Raw genomic sequence first — 13,841 nt, forward strand, 5'->3', positions numbered from 1 at the left:
GTTGAAGAGTTCCATCCAGTCAGGGGGCGCGACGGCAAGTTGACCGGCCATGAGGGTCGTCTGACCAGTGGTTGGCAAGGCTACTGGCCATGAAGGCCATCCGGCTAGGGGTTGCGTCGACAAGAGGTTGGCAGACTAGCGCCCGACCACATCCAAATGCGGTCTCGAGGGTTGTTTGGTCTTTTTCTTAAGGTGGTTGTTTTTTTCTATAAGTTCGCTATTTTATGCCGCATGTTGGACACCACACACATTGGCCTCCCTCCTTGCAGCTCTTCGCTTTGGAGTGCTCTTTGCTCGTTTCCGTCGACGACGGTCGAACACGTCACCGGCCTCTCCCTTCTCACACAGATGTGATGTCTCCTTGTTCTCCGTCCTCAATAAGCTTGTAGTTCGTCCCCGATCCGCATTCCGTTTCTGTTTTGGTGGCTAGCTCCCTTGCTCCATTGTCCGCGCTCGTGTTTTCTTTGACGTCTTTTTTCTTTCATCATGGCGCCGCAAGACACACCGTTTCCTCTCTTTTTTTGTCATTTCGGCAGCGAGTTTTCGACGACCACGATGTTTTAGGCCCACGGCGATAAACATATGGTGAAAGTTGGTCCGCGCTAGCTTGTAAAGGTGCGATCTTCGCGGCTGCTAACAGGGCCATTATTGCCCTTTTGTCATGGCTGGGTTAGGGCCTGACAAACATAGCACGGTGGTGCCGGTGCTGTTGTGTCACGTCCCATCATCTGTTGTCTATGTTGCATTGCATGTAGGTGTATGTTTCAGCAGGTGCCTTGGTTGTTAAGCCACTAGGAATTTGATTTGCCAAAACCGCGTGTGACTAGAGGCGTTGCAGTCTTCGAGTATGTGGGATGTGCCCAACGTTCACCAGGTTGGTTTCCGGCGCATGCATAGAAAAAGGCACGTTGTTGGGGTATCTGGTTGGTGTAGACGAGGTGCTGAGAGCCATGAAGATTGGTATCCATTCCATTGTCCCGGTAAGGGCCATAACATTGTATCGTGGCCAGCCCAGCTACACATGCATGGTCTTGATGATTGAGGGAGTTCTGGACTAAGGGGTCCTTGGACGTCCGGCCTGTTAGTCATGGACCAGACTGATGGGCTGTGAAAATACGAAGACCGAAGAGTGCACCCGTGTCCGGATGAGACTCTCCTTGGCGTGGAAGACAAGCTTGGCGACGGGATATGTAGATTCCTTCTTTGTAACCGACCTTGTGTAACCCTAGATCCTCTCGGTGCTTATATAAACCGGAGGACTTAGTCCGGAGGGGGAGATATTCATTACCATAGCCATACAAGGTAGACCTCTAGGGTTTAGCCATTACGATCTCGAGGTAGATCAACTCTTGTAATACTCGTATTCATCAATATCAATCAAGCAGGACGTAGGGTATTACCTCCATAGAGAGGGCCCGGACCTGGGTAAACATCGTGTCCCCTGTCTCTTGTTACCATCGACCTTAGACGCACAGTTCGGGACCCCCTACCCGAGATTCGCCGGTTTTGACACCGACATTGGTGCTTTCATTGAGAGTTCCACCGTGCTGTCGCTAAAAGGTTTGATGTCCCCTTCAATCGTCAATAATGACGCTGTCCAAGGAGAAGCCTTCCTCCCCGGACAAATCTTTGTGTTCGGCGGCTTCGCACTGCGGGCCAATTCGTTTGGCCATCTGGAGCAGATCGAAAGCTACGCCCCTGGCCATCAGGTCAGATTTGGGAGCTTGAACTACGTTGCGGACATCAGTGGAGACTTGATCTTCGCCAGATTCGAGACCACGGCTGCCACTCCAGGTCACCCCGAGAGACATGACCTAAATCTGTCATCGGACTGCATCCAGGAGACAGCTCCCGTAACCGCTCTGGCCTTAGATCCGGAGCAGACTGCTCCATCCAAGGACGGGAAGCTCAACCCCGCCACGAAGGCCACAGATTTCCCGGTGTTGGAGCCGCACATAGACTTGATCTCGCACGATACCTGTGCCACCGGAACTCCGGACTCGTCTCCGACCGTAAGTTCCGAACCATGTGAGCCCGCGGACGCCGAACTTGATCGTTTATCGATCTTCGAATTCAGCGCCGCAAATATCTTCCAGCACTCGCCTTTGGGCGACATGCTAAACTCATTAAAAAAAACTGCCCTTGACGGAGGGCTCGCAGCCGAACTATATCCGGTTCGAACTAGAAACTGATGATAGGGAATTTCGCTCCCCACCCGCCACCCACTTTATAGCCACTGTCGAAGACTTAACCGACATGCTCGATTACGGCTCCGATGACATCGACGGTATGGATGACGATGCCAGAGAAGAAGAGGCCCAGGACCCGCCGTTCACTGGACGCTGGACGGCCACTTCCTCGTACAATGTGTACATGGTGGATGCACCAAAGGAGAATAGCGGTGATGACAAAGAAGACCCAGTTGAGGATAAACCTCCTGAGATACAATCGAAACACCGGCGTCGGCGACGCCGCTCTAAGTCACGCCGCAGTAAAGATATCAACACCAACACAGGAGAAGATAACACTCCGAAAGGTGCCGAAGACAACGAAGACCCCGTTGGCGCAGCTACTGAACGGTATGAACGGGAAGATGGGCAGGTTAGCCCTGGTAGACAGGCCACACACAAGGACTTGGAGGACAATAATTATCTTCCGCTCTTCGAAGATGAGGCGAGCCTCGACACCGAGGATTTCACCGTGCCTGAGGAACCTCTTGAGCAGGAACGCTTCAAGCGCCAGCTAATAGCCACTACAAGGAGCCTGAAAAAGAAGCAGTAGCAGCTTCAAGCTGACCAAGATCTGCTCAACGCTAAATGGACCAACGTCCTAGCAGCCAAAGAATACGGCCTCAAGCGCCCGGCCGAAAGCTACCCGAAACACAAATTACTACATCAGTTCGACGATGAGGCGTCGGGACACATACCACCATCACGCAATGCGGCTGACCGACCACCATGTGGACGGGACAAAGTGGCAACTCAAGCCGAACACCAGCCCGCCCCACCTCATCGCAAAGGCAGAGGTAAATTAGCCCACGACCATACATATGACCTCCGGCAAAATCTGAACAATAAAGCAGGACATACCAGATCAATCTACGGATCGCGAGGACGTGCCTCGACACGTGACGACGACCACCTATTCGGACGTGACAAACCTAGTCATGCGCGGGCTGAAAACCGCAGACGGACTCCATCAGAGCTACGTCGTGATACAACCCGATATAGAGGAGCCGCACACCCTCATTGCTTCACTGATGAGGTCCTGGATCATGAATTCCCAGAAGGTTTCAAACCCGTGAATATAGAATCATACGATGGAACCACGAACCCCGCTGTCGGTGTCAAAACCGGCGGATCTCGGGTAGGGGGTCCCGAACTGTGCGTCTAAGGCGGATGGTAACAGGAGGCAGGGGACACGATGTTTTACCCAGGTTCGGGCCCTCTTGATGGAGGTAAAACCCTACGTCCTGCTTGATTATTCTTGATAATATGAGTAGTACAAGAGTTGATCAACCACGAGATCGGAGAGGCTAAACCCTAGAAGCTAGCCTATGGTATGATTGTCTGTTGTCCTACGGACTAAAACCCTCCGGTTTATATAGACACCGGAGGGGGCTAGGGTTACACAAGGTCGATTACAAAGGAGGAGATATACATATCCGTATTGCCTAGCTTGCCTTCCACGCCAAGTAGAGTCCCATTCGGACACGGGACGAAGTCTTCAATCTTATGTCTTCATAGTCCAACAGTCCAGCCAAAGGATATAGTCCGGCTGTCCGGAGACCCCCTAATCCAGGACTCCCTCAGTAGCCCCTGAACCAGGCTTCAATGACGATGAGTCCGACACACAGTGTTGTCTTCGGCATTGCAAGGCGGGTTCCTCCTCCGAATACACCACAGAAGAGTTTGAATACAAGGATAGTGTCCGACCCTGCAAAATAAGTTCCACATACCACCGTAGAGAGAATAATATTTCCACAAATCCAATCTGCTGACACGTTTTGGCAGCATGACATCATGCCATGGTCCGGTAATTATTCGAACCATTTTTCTTTAACCAGCCCTGCACATAACGCGAGACAGTTTCTTGACACGTTGAAAGTGCAACTATCCCTAGGTGGTTTTGGTAATTCCTAACAACATATAGCTCATTGAGCTAATGCTATTCCAAGATTAATATTTCAGGAAAAGCTCAATGAATGGCATGGCATGGATGAGGAATGTGGACCCCTCAAAATACTAAGGACAAAAAGATTGGCTCAAGCTCAAAGCTCAAGACTCTACACTTTATATTTTTGTGATCCAAGATCACATTGAGTCTATAGGAAAAGCCAATACTATCAAGGAGGGATGAGGTGTTGTTTAATGAGGTTCTTGCTTCATAGTGCTTAGTGATATGCTCCAAAACCCTCAACTACCTTCGCACATCCACATATGACCTAAACCAAAAGTCAAACTCGGCCCCACCGATTCTTTATATCCGGCGCCACCGAGTTTCAAATGTCATAGCCACTGCCACAAACCCTAGGCAAATCGGTCTCACCGATAGGGATTTCGGTCACACCGAGATGGGGTTGTAACCTCTCTGTTTCCCTTCGTAACATTTCGGTCCTACCGAGATGAGCGATCGGTCCCACCAAGATTGCAATGTAAACTCTCTGTTTCTCTTTCATAACATTTCGGTCCCACCGAAATGAGCGATCGGTCACACAGAGTTTACCTTATCAACTCTTTGGTTAGCTTATTACCAAAATCGGTCCCACCGAGTTTGTGTAATCTGTCACACCGAGATTACGTTATGCCCTAACCCTAACCATATCGGTCCTACCGAGTTGCATCTCAGTCCCACAGAAAATCCTAACGGTCACTAGGTTTGCTGAATCGGTCTGACCGAGTTTCTCCATTTGGTCTCACCGAGATTGGTAAATTATGTGTAACGGTTAGTTTTTATGTGGAGACTATATATACCCCTCCACCCACTCTTCATTCGTGGAGAGAGCCATCAGAACATACCTACACTTCCAACCTATATTTTCTGAGAGAGAACCACCTACACTTGTGTTGAGACCAAGATATTCCTTTCCTACCATATGAATCTTGATCTCTAGCCTTCCCAAGTTGCTTTCCACTCAAATCATCTTTCCACCAAATCCATATCCTGTGAGAGAGAGTTGAGTGTTGGGGAGACTATCATTTGAAGCACAAGAGCAAGGAGTTCATCATCAACACACCATTTGTTACTTCTTGGAGAGTGGTGTCTCCTAGATTGGCTAGGTGTCACTTGGGAGCCTCCGACAAAGATTGTGGAGTTGAACCAAGGAGTTTTTAAGGGCAAGGAGATCGCCTACTTCGTGAAGATCTACCACTAGTGAGGCAAGTCCTTCGTGGGTGATGGCCGTGATGGGATAGACAAGGTTGCTTCTTCATGGACCCTTTGTGGGTGGAGCCCTCCGTGGACTGGCAACCGTTACCCTCCATGGGTTGAAGTCCCCATCAACGTGGATGTACGATAGCACCACCTATCGGAACCACGACAAAAACATCCGTGTCTCCAATTGCGTTTGAATTCTCCAAACCCTTCCCTTTACATTCTTGCAAGTTGCATGCTTTATTTTCCGCTGCTCATATACTCTTTGCATGCTTGCTTGAATTGTGTTATGATTGCTTAACTTGTGCTAAGATAGCTAAAATCTGCCAAAGACTAAAATTGGGAAAAGGATAGATTTTTATTTGTTCAAGTAGTCTAATCACCCCCTCTAGACATACTTTCGATCCTACAAGTGGTATCATAGCTTTGGTCTCCATTTGCTTTGATTTCCATAGCTTTTGGTGGTCATAGACTTGGTTTCACAACCTAGGAGAGTATGGCGTCTAGCGAGGGAAATTATCACCGTAGAGGTCCTTACTTTGATGGTACTAATTTTGCTAGTTGGAAGCATAAGATGAAAATGCATATTCTTGGACATAACCCCGCCGTTTGGGCTATTGTGTGTGTTGGCTTGCAAGGTGAATTCTTTGATGGGAGAGAACCGAATCGTGAAGCTACCGCAGATGAGTTAAAGATGCTACAGTACAATGCTCAATCTTGTGATATCCTTTTCAACGGATTGTGCCCCGAAGAATTCAACAAAATCAGCCATCTTGAGAATGCAAAGGAAATTTGGGATACTTTGATTGACATGCATGAAGGTACCGTCTCCGTCAAGGAATCCAAGTTGGATGTGCTTCAAATTCAACTTGACAAGTTCAAAATGAAGGATGGTGAAGGTGTCGCTGAAATGTACTCTAGGCTTGCTCTTATCACAAATGAGATTGTCGGCTTAGGAAGTGAAGAGATGACCAACAAATTCATCATCAAGAAGATCCTAAGAGCCTTGTATGGAAAATACGATACCGTATGCACATTGATCCAAATGATGTCAAATTACAAAGATCTCAAGCCAACGGAAGTCATTGGAAGAATTGTTGCTCATGAGATGTCACTCAAGGATAAGGAGGAGCTCCATAACAAGTCAAGTGGTGCTTACAAAGCCTCATGTGAAGCTCCGACATCATCGAGTGAGAAACAAACCTTCAATGAAGAATTGAGCCTAATGGTGAAGAATTTCAACAAGTTCTACAAGAGTAGAAGCAAGGAAAGAAGTTCCAAGTCAAGGTCCTACAATGGCAAAAGATCTTCTAGTCGAGAGCGAAACTGCTACAATTGTGGAAGACCCGGACACTACTCCAATGAGTGTACGGCACCCCACAAGAGAAGAGAAGATTCTCTCAAAAGAAGAAGTAGAAGAGAAGAATCACCATCAAGGGAGAGAAGGAGTAGGGATGATCGATATGAACGAAGACACCCTCGGAGAAGCAAGGATTCAGAAAGGAAGGACAAGTCATCAAGGAGCTACACAAAACGAAGACATCAAGCTCATGTTGGTGAATGGGTATCCGGCTCCGACTCTAACAATGACTCCGAGAGAAGCTATCACTCCGACTCCGAATATACTCAAGATGAAGGTGTTGCCAGACTAGCACTTGTGTCAACCAACTCCTACGACATATTTGATTCAACAAATGAAGGAATTGGAAGATGCTTCATGGCCAAAGGTCCAAAGGTATCACACCCCAAGTATGTTGATTTCAATAGTGATGAAGATGACTTGTTAGGTGATGATGAGTTACTTGTTGACAACTATAGTGATGAATACTATAATGAAACGAATGACAATGATAAGGAGAAGATTGAGTCTCTAACTAAAGGACTAAACACTCTTAAGTTAGCTCATGAAACTATCTTAGGAGATCATCGAGAACTTTTAAGGACTCATGAGAAATTACGTTTTGAAAAGCTCAATCTTGAGCAAGAGCATGTGTTCTTAAAGGCAATCAATGATGATCTTCGCAAGGAAAGTTCTTCTTACATTGCTAAGCGTTTACTCTTATCCACTTACATGCCTCAAGTCAAGTCTAGTAACAAGAACAAGAAAGATTCTTCCTCTAGTAGTAACAATAATCATGCTAAATCCAATGTTGTTGCTTCTAGTAGTTCTCTTGATTCCACTAATGATTCTCTTATCCAAGTTACACTTGAGCAAGAAAATAGCTTATTGAAGGGAATTATAGAGAAAGGTGTTTACAAGAGCCTTGCCGGGAGCAAGCAATTCGAGGAAATTGTACGCAAGCAAGGAAGGCACCGGAAGAATCAAGGTATTGGTTTTGAACGAAGGTTCAATGCCAATGGAGTTGAATGGGAAGAAGATCAATACCCCAAGACAAAGTTTGTTCCTCAACAAGAGAAGTATGATCCTACTTCATCCAAAGGAACACAAGCTCAAGATGATCTTCCACCACAAGACCACAAGCAAAAAGGCAAGGACAAGCTTCAAGAGGAAATTGATGCATTTGAAGAAGCTCCTAAGGCCTTAGTCAAGTGGGTTCCCAAGACTACATCAAGTTCCACTTCATCGAGTACAACTACAACTCCGAGGATTCCCATCAAGATGGTGTGGATCCCGAAGAAGAAGAACTAGAGAGTTCTTGAGGGTGACTCCGCCAATATACTTCACTCTTATCATTTTGGCAAGAACAAGTGCAATCAACTTCCACATCTTGCACTAGTTCAAGGAGTCACAAACCCTCTTATTGGTAAGACAAGGGACAAGGTAACCTAAAGCTTTCATAGACATCATCTTGTGTGCGCATCACTCTATGTCTATGGATATCCTTGTTTGTTCCTTGTGGGACTAACCCGTGTAGGTATTGAAAGTGCAACTCACTCCAAAGGATAGCTCCAAATGATCTACAATAACATAGAGCATCCACATCTTCAACACCTACATGAAGTCATCATCGACAAAAACCAAGGTTAGTTCATCCCTCTTAGGGGGATCTCACATCTAGGGGGAGCTTTACTCTAACAATTGAGTTAAAGCAACTCTAATGGTGTGAACACAACAACACTTTATGTAAAAGTGGTAACCCCACTTGTGCTTAAACGATGAGTATGACCTATGATCAAATGTTCTCATTTGACTCCTAAGTCAATATACTCATATATAGATGACCTAGTCATCGCCAATTGCTTGATAGATGCTAGAATTGTTTGTGCATGCTTTGCCACATATTTCATTTGCCATTTTATTGTGTGAGCATGTTTGTTGCATAATTTACTCATTCGAGGACATCCACTTGTTGTTTTGATCGATTGGTTTCCTTTTCTTTTGGCCAAGTGGATGGACAATAATGCCTAAGAACCTTCTCTAGATATCTATGCTTTTCTCATCTCAAACTCTATTCATGCTGCATCACAAAATTTGATCAAGTCAGATTCGGACCACTCTGTGTGAGGAGCACTCGGAGTCCCTGATTTGTCATAGACTTAAACTTCCAAAACTTCTTTGTGCGTTTCGGTCTGACCGATTCACCCATTTCGGTCATACCGAGATCACTAAGTCGATCTAGGTTTTCAACCTCAGTGCAACCGATTCGAACTTTTCAGTCACACCGAGTTTCAGTAACTGCTTGCAGTTATGAATCTTGGTGCCACTGAGTTGTTCCACTCGGTCACACCGACAGGGTCGGGCTATATATACCCACGGGTCAAATTTTGGAAAACTTTCTAAACCTCCTCGACCCGCGCTTAGCCCGCTCTGCCTCCAGGGTCTCCGGATCGTCTTCCTCGTCGCCAGCCGCCTCCTGCCGCTGGTCTCCGCCGCTGTCAACGGGAATCAACCCCGCCGTTGCCGCCGTAGCGAGTTCATCACCGAACTAGGGTATGAACTCGATCACTGTGCTGTTCTATCTCCGATTCCCCAGCACATTGCTTTGCCATGTATCTTGCCACGATTGAGATCATTCTATCCAGTCAAAACACTCCGTAGTTTAGTCGTGAATTAAGAATTTAGGGTTAGGATTCCACCGAAACCATCTCGGACCCACCGAGTTGTGGAACTCGGTACCACCGATTCGGCTCAGGACATTGCACATGTGATTCTCGGTCTGACCGAGAATTGCAAATCGGTGTGACTGAGTTCAGGACTTTGTGAAACCCTAGCAGTCTCGGCGCCACCGAACTGTGACCCGGTCTGACCGAGTTCACTAGTTTAGGTTCCAAAAGCTGCTTCGGTATCACCGAGTTTACAAATCGGTTGATCCGAAATGCTTTCTATGGAAAACTAAAACTAAGTTTTTGATTCATTCTTTTGCAAAAACCTCTGCATTTTGTGATGCTTATCCACTCTATCTCATCTATATCTATTCACAGGGTCTGCTGTCAGTGTTTGCATTATGTCTGATTAGAGTGACAGCCAGAACAGGTCAGAGGAGCAGGTTAACATGAGTGAGGGCACTAGTCCCTCTAGTAGCTCAGATGATGGCAGCAGGAGCACCCCAAGAAACTTACCCAAAGCTGCCACCAGGGCCAGCAAGAAAAGAACTTCAGAGTCAGAGGATGAGGACTATGTGGCTGAGGAAGAAGAAACCACCTCAAAGAGAAAAGTCCTGAAGAAGGAATATGGCACAGCTGCTGCCACCAAGCCAGGCATGAAGCAAAAGGTTCCTGCCAAGAGAGCTCCAATGTCTAAGGCCAGAGCATCCACTCAAGAGACTTTGGGAGATGCACCCAAAGAGCAGGTTGTGGCAGAGAAGAATAGGAAAGAGATGGTCAAGAAGACCACTGCCAGAGTGCTTAGGAGATCCTCAATCATGAGAGATTCTAAAGAGGAAGAGGAAGAAGATGCTGCACCGGCACCCAAAGCTCAGAAGCTTATGGGTGATGCCATCAGGGCAGGGGTTGTTCCATCTAAGCCTAAGACTGCTCCAAAGGCTGCAGCTCCAGCTCCAAAGGCAAAACCGAAGAGGAGCACCGGGAACATCCCTGCTGAGGAGAAGAACAAGGCCCCAGTGCCTGAAGCTGAAATGGAAGAAGAAGATGATGAGTCACATGTCTTGAGGAAGCTGAAGCCAAAAATCCCAGATCACAATGATGCTCATCCAATTGCTGAGAACATGAAGATCAGGAAGGACTCAGGTCTGAGGCTATGGAGAGAGTCTGATCCATATGCCACCAGGAGAAGGATTGTTGTGGACTACAGGTTCCATACAAAGGAACAACAGGACTTCTATGAGACAGTGTTGCTTGACAAGAAGCCCATAGTGTGTGACATGAGATGGGTCGACTGGGACTACATCAAGGAGAATGAGGATCACTATCCAGGTGTACTTGACAGTTTCAAGGCTTGTGGAGTTGATGAGTTTGTGGCTCGGAAGCTCACAAAATGGAATGATGAGCTCATCATGCAGTTCTACTCCACAGCTCATTTCTACCCCGATGGAAGGCTTGTCTGGATGTCTGAAGGTATGAGGTACCAGTCCACGGTTGCTGAATGGGCGAAGTTGATCAATGCCCCAAAAGAGAGTGAAGACGACTTGGATGTCTATGCCAACAAGAAGAAGGATCACAACACCATGGCACACATGTACAAGGAGATCCTAGATGCTGCTCTTGAGACACATAAGTTTGGATCTGTACATTACCTTCTGTCGGGCTTGCCAACCATCAACTGGATCCTCAGGCACACTCTCTTGCCAAAGTCAGATGATCACAAGATGATCAGAGGCCATGCAATAAACTTGCTTCATATCTTTGATGTCCCACAGAAGTTCAAAGTCATGAGCCTTATAGTTGAAACTATCAAGAGGACAGCTGCAGATTAGAAGAGGAGTTGTGGATATGCCCCACAAATCCAAGAGCTGATCAACTCCAAGATGGGCACTGGTACATATCTGCTGGACAAGGAGCACATGCCTATCTATCCAGACTTTGAGGACAACACTGCAGTGATGGATGAAGATGAACCATCTTCCGTGCACGCACAAGCCAAGAAGGAGAAGGCAAAGGCTGAGAAAGCTGCAAGGATGCCAACTACTGAAGAAGCATCTCGGTATCTCCTGAAGAGCAAGCAAGATCATCTTGGCTACCTGATTGCATCCACTCTGAGGATTGAGAAGGGACTGGCCACCCTGACTCAAAACCAGGAGAGCTTGGAAAGAATCATGGAGCAAAAGTTCTATGACTTGGATGTGAAGGTAACTGAGATCCAGTCTGTTGTGGAGCAACTTCAAGATGATATGCAGGAGAGGAAGGGCAAGACAACCACTGATACATTTGCCAGAGTGCCTAGAGCTCAGAGGTCTACTGCAGTGCCTGTTCCAGACACCAGAGCCACTTCAGCTGCACCAGCTACATCTTCAGTGCCACCAGCTCCAGCACCTACTCCATCAGCTCCATCTACTTCGACTGAAGCCTTCGTTCTTGGAGTTATCCGGACACCACCACCTAAAGACCAAGCCTGAGAGACGATTTAGTGCTATGCATTTTCTAGGAACTTTTTTGTAACTTGTTGCCAAAGGGGGAGAAAAATGTATAGATCATAGGCTTCGAGAGAGAGCGTTGCTTTTTATTCTCTCTTGCTTTGGTGGTTGAACTTTATTTGATTTGCTTGTTTGAGATACCTTTTGTCTATGCAATACTTGGATGATCATGTGTTTGATCATATGCTACCTTAATGCTTGTTGGATGACATTATCATTTAATCCCTATATGATCATTCACTTTGCTTGGTGATGAGTGCATGTATTTAATTTTTATTATTTTGAGCACTCCACCAAGATGTATGTGACATGGAAGAGTAACCCATGAGCCTAATTCTCTGTGCATTTGCAGTCCAAAGCAAATCATAAACTATGAACAAATTTAGGGGGAGCTCTTGCTTTTCACATACTTCTCAAAGCGACAATGTTTTTCACTCTTATTATCATTTGTCGAAGCTTTGATATATATGTTGTCATCAATTACCAAAAAGGGGGAGATTGAAAGTGCAACTATCCCTAGGTGGTTTTGGTAATTCCTAACAACATATAGCTCATTGAGCTAATGCTATTCCAAGATTAATATTTCAGGAAAAGCTCAATGAATGGCATGGCATGGATGAGGAATGTGGACCCCTCAAAATACTAAGGACAAAAAGATTGGCTCAAGCTCAAAGCTCAAGACTCTACACTTTATATTTTAGTGATCCAAGATCACATTGAGTCTATAGGAAAAGCCAATACTATCAAGGAGGGATGAGGTGTTGTTTAATGAGGTTCTTGCTTCATAGTGCTTAGTGATATGCTCCAAAACCCTCAACTACCTTCCCACATCCACATATGACCTAAACCAAAAGTCAAACTCGGCCCCACCGATTCTTTCTATCCGGCGCCACCGAGTTTCAAATGTCATAGACACTGCCACAAACCCTAGGCAAATCGGTCTCACCGATAGGGATTTCGGTCACACCGAGATGGGGTTGTAATCTCTCTGTTTCCCTTCGTAACGTTTCGGTCCTACCGAGATGAGCGATCGGTCCCACCAAGATTGCAATGTAAACTCTCTATTTCTCTTTCGTAACATTTCGGTCCCACCGAAATGAGCGATCGGTCACACCGAGTTTACCCGACCAACTCTCTAGTTAGCTTATTACCAAAATCGGTCCCACCGACTTTGTGTAATCGGTCACACTGAGATTACGTTATGCCCTAACCCTAACCATATCGGTCCTACCGAGTTGCATCTCAGTCCCACCGAAAATCCTAACGGTCACTAGGTTTGCTGAATCAGTCTGACCGAGTTTCTCCATTCGGTCTCTCTGAGATTGGTAAATTACGTGTAACGGTTAGTTTTTGTGTGGAGGCTATATATACCCCTCCACCCACTCTTCATTCGTGGAGAGAGCCATCAGAACATACCTACACTTCCAACCTATATTTTCTGATAGAGAACCACCTACACTTGTGTTGAGACCAAGATATTCCATTCCTACCATATGAATCTTGATCTCTAGCCTTCCCAAGTTGCTTTCCACTCAAATCATCTTTCCACCAAATCCATATCCTGTGAGAGAGAGTTGAGTGTTGGGGAGACTATCATTTGAAGCACAAGAGCAAGGAGTTCATCATCAACACACCATTTGTTACTTCTTGGAGAGTGGTGTCTCCTAGATTGGCTAGGTGTCACTTGGGAGCCTCCGACAAAGATTGTGGAGTTGAACCAAGGAGTTTGTAAGGGCAAGGAGATCGCCTACTTCGTGAAGATCTACCACTAGTGAGGCAAGCCCTTCGTGGGTGATGGCCGTGATGGGATAGACAAGGTTGCTTCTTCGTGGACCCTTTGTGGGTGGAGCCCTCCGTGGACTCGCGCAACCGTTACCCTCCGTGGGTTGAAGTCCCCATCAACGTGGATGTACGATAGCACCACCTATCGGAACCACGACAAAAACATCCGTGTCTCCAATTGCGTTTGAATTCTCC

This window comes from Triticum urartu, chromosome 4, assembly GCF_003073215.2.
Source record: "Triticum urartu cultivar G1812 chromosome 4, Tu2.1, whole genome shotgun sequence".
NCBI classification, from domain to species: Eukaryota; Viridiplantae; Streptophyta; class Magnoliopsida; order Poales; family Poaceae; genus Triticum; species Triticum urartu.